Below are 6,015 nucleotides of genomic sequence, written 5' to 3'. Positions count from 1 at the left end.
ACTGTTCAAACATGCTGTACATGTATGTTTGTGCTTTAAAACCCAAACTCTCTCCTTGAAACACTTTTCCTCGTCCCGGGTGAATCCACTCCACTCGCAGGATCTGCGTCATACAACTTAACAGTCAAAAATACCAAACGATCCCTTTAACGTACAGAGGTTTGTGGGTCATGTGATGCATTATTTACATCAGCGTATGTTTACTTCTCTCTCTCTCTCTCTCTCTCTCTGTGACTCAGCACATCTTCATTGTCTCTCACCGTCCGACACCAGAATGGCTTCAAAATTAACTTCTCTCTCTTTTCTCTCTTTCTCTCTCTTTTTCTCTCTCTGTCTCTCTTGGTTTGCATCTCCCCCCTCCCCCTCCCTTGACTATGGACACAGTGTTCATGTGTGCATTTGAGGAGGGGAGGAGAGGTGTGTGTGTGTGTGGGGGGTGTTGTACATCCCATAATCACCAATCAGAAGGATACTAAGGGCAGTTGTCATAGAAACCTTGTGCACGGCGCTCGATGCCCCTCCCCCCAAACACAAAAACCACATCACATAATGATAATAATATCATTTCTGAGGAAAAAAGGAAAGAAAAAGGGGGTTTGTACAGACCATAATACTGTTCCTGCGCTGCTGGTTGCCATGGAGATTAAACAGAGGGCTGGCAGCAGTGCAGGGAGGAGGGTTACAGGCGGGGTCAAATTACCATGTAAGTCAAAATGCATACCATAATACTCCTACCCCCACCACCTCCACCTCCATCTATCCTGTATCCCGTCACTTCAGTGTGTCTGACAAAGTGTGAGACAAAAGACAGAGGACGCATCAGGATGCTGTCTCCACACTCTGTCTGTCCTATCTGTCCACACTTTGTCTGTCCACACCACATCCTGACTCTGTCTGTCCTGTCTGTCCACACTCTGTCTGTCCTGTCTGTCCACACTCTGTCTGTCCTGTCTGTCCACACTCTGTCTGTCCACACCACGTCCTGACTCTGTCTGTCCTGTCTGTTCACACCAAGTCCTGACTCTGTCTGTCCACACCACCTGACTCTGTCTGTCCACACTCTGTCTGTCCACCACGTCCTGACTCTGTCTTTCTTGTCTGTCCACACCACGTCCTGACTCTGTCTGTCCACCATGTCCTGACTCTGTCTTTCTCTGTCCACACTCTGTCTGTCCTGTCTGTCCACACTCTGTCTGTCCACCTCTGTCTGTCCACACCACGCCCTGACTCTGTCTGTCCTGTCTGTTCACACCAAGTCCTGACTCTGTCTGTCCACACCCGCTGACTCTGTCACACTCTGTCTGTCCACACGTACTGACTCTGTCTGTCACACTCTGTCTGTCCACACGTCCTGACTCTGTTTTTGTTGTCTGTCCACACCCGCGTCCTGACTCTGTCTGTCCACACCATGTCCTGACTCTGTCTTTCTTGTCTGTCCACACCGTCCTGACTCTGTCTGTCCACTCTGTTTGTCGTCTGACTCTGTCCTGTCTGTCCACCACGTCCTGACTCTGCCTGTCCTGTCTGTCCACACTCTGTCTGTCCACACTCTGCCTGTCCTGTCTGTCCACATCCGTCCGACTCTGTCTGTCCACACTCTGTCTGTCCACTCTGTTTGTCCTGTCTGTCCACACATCCTGACTCTGTCTGTCCTGTCTGTCCACACTCTGTCTGACGACTCTGTCTGTCCACACTCTGTCTGTCCACACCACGTCCTGACTCTGTTTGTCCTGTCTGTCCACACCACATCCTGACTCTGTCTGTCCTGTTTGTCCACACCATGTCCTGACTCTTTCTGTCCACACCACGTCCACACTCTGTCTGTCCACACTGACGTGGTCTGTCCACTCTGTCTGTGTGGACAGACAGAGTCACCTGCTGCTAAAACAGATCTTGTCTCTGACGCTCTATGGTTTCGTCCCAGAGTCCAGAAACACGCAGAGGTGAATTGGACGCTCATTTACAGAAGAGTATTACACATGTAAAAAAAAACCAGCATCAATTCTGAAATGGAAATTGGAATTCTGAGATACAAGTCAGAATTCTGAGACATTAAAGTTGGAATTCTGGGATTAAAGATGGAATTCTGGGATTAAAGTCAGTGACTGAAACAAAGAGTTTATGTTTGTGCAGTTTTTTAGTCGTGAAAATCATCAGCAACACAAGAACCACTCTCTCTCTCTCTGTCGTGTGACCAAACTGCTTTAACGCCACATACGATGAAGACTCACAGACGCAAAAGGTGACGGTATTGCGTCCTGGTCCTGGTCCTGGTCCTGGTCCTGGATCCATGTTCCATGAGTCTCTCTCTACACCTGAATGAAGACATTAATGCACACACACATACACGTGCAATTTTAGGCCAGACTATAATCCTCACCCCCATCCCCCATTCTTACTTCACTGCCTCTGCCCCTCCTCCCACTTGACAACACAGACATCCCATAATATGCATCTGTCCACCACTCCATAATAATCATAATAATCACCCTGCAAATTCACCTCTTGTCTCTCTCTTGTTCTGTCAGTGGTTGTATTTGTGTGTCTTTCTACCTTCGATTAACTGAGGACACCAGAGATCGCAATAAAAGCACGTAAAATAAACACAATATGTACATTAAGTTAGGTTTAGCATTAGCAAATTAAAGGGAAACTTAAAAAAAGGTTTTATTATGTCAGTGTGTCTCAAAATACAGTAAAATAAACATGATAAGTGAATTAAGTTAAGTGTAAATGAAAGTTACAGCTTCCTGGCTGGCGGTTAAGGGGAAATTAAGGAAAAATTAACCTTCAAAACTTTGTCAAATAGAATAAATGTGTCTGAAAATAAAGTAAGACTTTACTTAACGTCAGTGAGACTTTACTTAACGTCAGTGAGACTTTACTTAACATCAGTGAGACTTTACTTAACGTCAGTGAGACTTTACTTAACATCAGTGAGACTTTACTTAACATCAGTGAGACTTTACTTAACATCAGTGAGACTTTTACGAACATCAGTGAGACTGAGACTTTACTTAACATCAGTGAGACTTTACTACATCAGTGAGACTTTACTGTACATCAGTGAGACTTTACTAACATCAGTGAGACTTTACTTAACATCAGTGAGACTTTACTTAACATCAGTGAGACTTTACGCACATCAGTGAGACTTTAAGTCACATCAGTGAGACTTTTACTTAACATCAGTGAGACTTTACATCAGACACATCAGTGAGACTTTACTTAACATCAGTGAGACTTTACGTCACATCAGTGAGACTTTATGTCACATCAGTGAGAACATCAGTGAGACTTTACTTAACATCAGTGAGACTTTACTTAACATCAGTGAGACTTTACTTAACATCAGTGAGACTTTACTTAACATCAGTGAGACTTTATGTCACATCAGTGAGACTTAACATCAGTGAGAACATCAGTGAGACTTTACTTAACATCAGTGAGACTTTATGTCACATCAGTGAGACTTTACTTAACATCAGTGAGACTTTACATCACATCGGTGAGACTTTACGCCATGCCACACTCTTTGTTAAGTACTTTTTTAAGATAAATCAAATGAAACAATGATAAGTGAAGTCGGTTTATAGTGTTTTGGTTTAAACGTTACGTTACGTTAATATGTAACGAAGGCATGAATACGTGTGTACCTAATAAAGTGGCTGGTGTTTGTGTGAATGAGCAGAGAGTGTTGGTACTTCCTGTTCCTCTGAAGCCTCATGTTGCCATGATGACAACATGAATTCATATTTATGTGCCACAGTTGCTTTTAAAAATGAAGAATAAACAACAATGGTAAATCTGAACACACACACACACACACACACACACACACTCACACACACACACTCAGAGGAGCCGCCATTTTATCTTACCTTCTTAAAACACATGCACTCACTCACTCACTCACTCACTCTCTCTCTCTCTCATGCACACATTATGTGCTCACACGTCCACGCCGACACGCACCACACACACACCCAACCCCACCCAATCCTCTGCTCACACACACACACACACACACACACACACACACACACAGGTTTGTGCAGCTATTCTTCTCAGGATTCTGCATTGACTAAACAAAGCCTTATCACTAACCTGAACCATAACCACAATTCAAATGAGGTTCTGCCTCATTAGGACCAGGTTTTGTACTCCATGAGGACGACTGGTCCTGACAAGGACAGTGTTTATGACAGAAAAAAAAGGTCCTAAAGAGGAAACACATACAAGAACATACACACACCCCGCCATGCACACACACACGTGCACGCGAACACACACGCCCTGTTCCCCTCCCCCCTCCCATTCCATATACCAGGGCACGTTGTGACAAAACAAAGAACACCCCATAATAGTCAGTCGCACAGTATGCATGGTAACCAGTTATGTCAGAGATGAAGGCACTGCGCGCGTGTGTGTGTGTCTTACTGTATATACACTGTTTCACACACACATAAACACAGCTGTGTGTGCGCGTTTAACTGCACACACACACACACACACACAGGATACACAAAATTAGGCACAAATATTCCACAAACCCACATATACACACACCTCCCACACACAAAATTACAGGCTGTACACACACACATGCTGGAGTCTCATGTACACACCCAGAAACACACACTTAAACTGTACAAACAACAATGAAACGACACAACACAGACACACAAACTGTAAAACCACTCACTCTCCCACACCAAAGCCCATAGAAAAAATCAGTGATTTTAACTGCTGGTCCTCTGCTGCCTCGTGTGGTCACTTTGTGTTACTGAGATAACAAAATAAGACATTTGAACTTAGTGACGGAGGCAGAAGTGGATCAACAACAACAACTCCCGTGTGTGCGATGTTAAAGTCACTTTGGTGTGGGAGAGTGAGTGGTTTACAAACTTCAGTTTCCTGTTGTAAAGTCTGTCTCACAGTGAGATAAACAACGTGTTCTTAAGACATCGTAGACTTAATGTGACGTAGATTGTCTTCAGCAGGGAGCGCTCACGACACAGTCACTACTGAAAGAAACACAAACTATGACTTTAAACACAAAAACACAAGACGCAGAAACAGACACACAAAACAACACTTTAACACACACACACACACACAGTGTTAGCATTGTGTCTACTCCTCCCTCATGTATCTCTGGCTGCATGTGCACGAGCTGTGAGTGTGCACGAGCTGTGCATGTGTGCACGAGCTGTGCATGTGTGCATGTGTGTGTGTGTGTCCTGGAGGAGAGAGAGAGAGAGAGAGGTCAGGTTTCTAACCCATGATGCAACGCTTCTCTTCCCTCCCCAAAACCCCCCCACCCTCCTCCTCCTTCTTCTTCCTCCAGGCGGGTTGCCCCTAGCAACACACTTATATAATGAGGTCAGACGGACATCCCATAATAGTCGTCAGGCAGAGCGATGGAGGCGCTCTGGGACAGACAGCAGTCAAAGTGTCAGAGGCTGAATCAGCAGCAAGACAAGATGGCCGCCGCGTGTGTGAGTCATCAGAGTGAAGCTGACGTCACTTTTTATTTGATTTGAACTTCTTTATTTGTCTTCTTTTATTTCAACGACAACATTCACACAAAACGTTCACATTAAGAATATTTCTGTGTTTTTTTACAAAGAAAAACAGGTTTAAAGACACTAAACTAAAGACTCAGCTAATCATGATAAACTGCTCCATTACTACGATACATGGACGTCACATGTTCACGTCTTTATCTCACACACTTTACAACAGGAAACTGAACAACTCACTAACACACACACACACGCACACTCTAACACACTCTAACACACACACTCACTAACACACACACTGACACACACTCATTAACGTTCACACTCTACACACACTCACTAACCTCTAACACACACACACACTAACACACTCTAACAACACTAACACACACACACACACACTCTAACACACTCTAACACACACACACACTCTAACACACTCCTAACACACACTAACACACTCTAACACACACCCACACACTCTAAC

The sequence above is a fragment of the Solea senegalensis genome, unplaced genomic scaffold, assembly GCF_019176455.1.
Source record: "Solea senegalensis isolate Sse05_10M unplaced genomic scaffold, IFAPA_SoseM_1 scf7180000015851, whole genome shotgun sequence".
NCBI classification, from domain to species: Eukaryota; Metazoa; Chordata; class Actinopteri; order Pleuronectiformes; family Soleidae; genus Solea; species Solea senegalensis.
Note: the sequence above shows the minus strand (reverse complement) of the source record.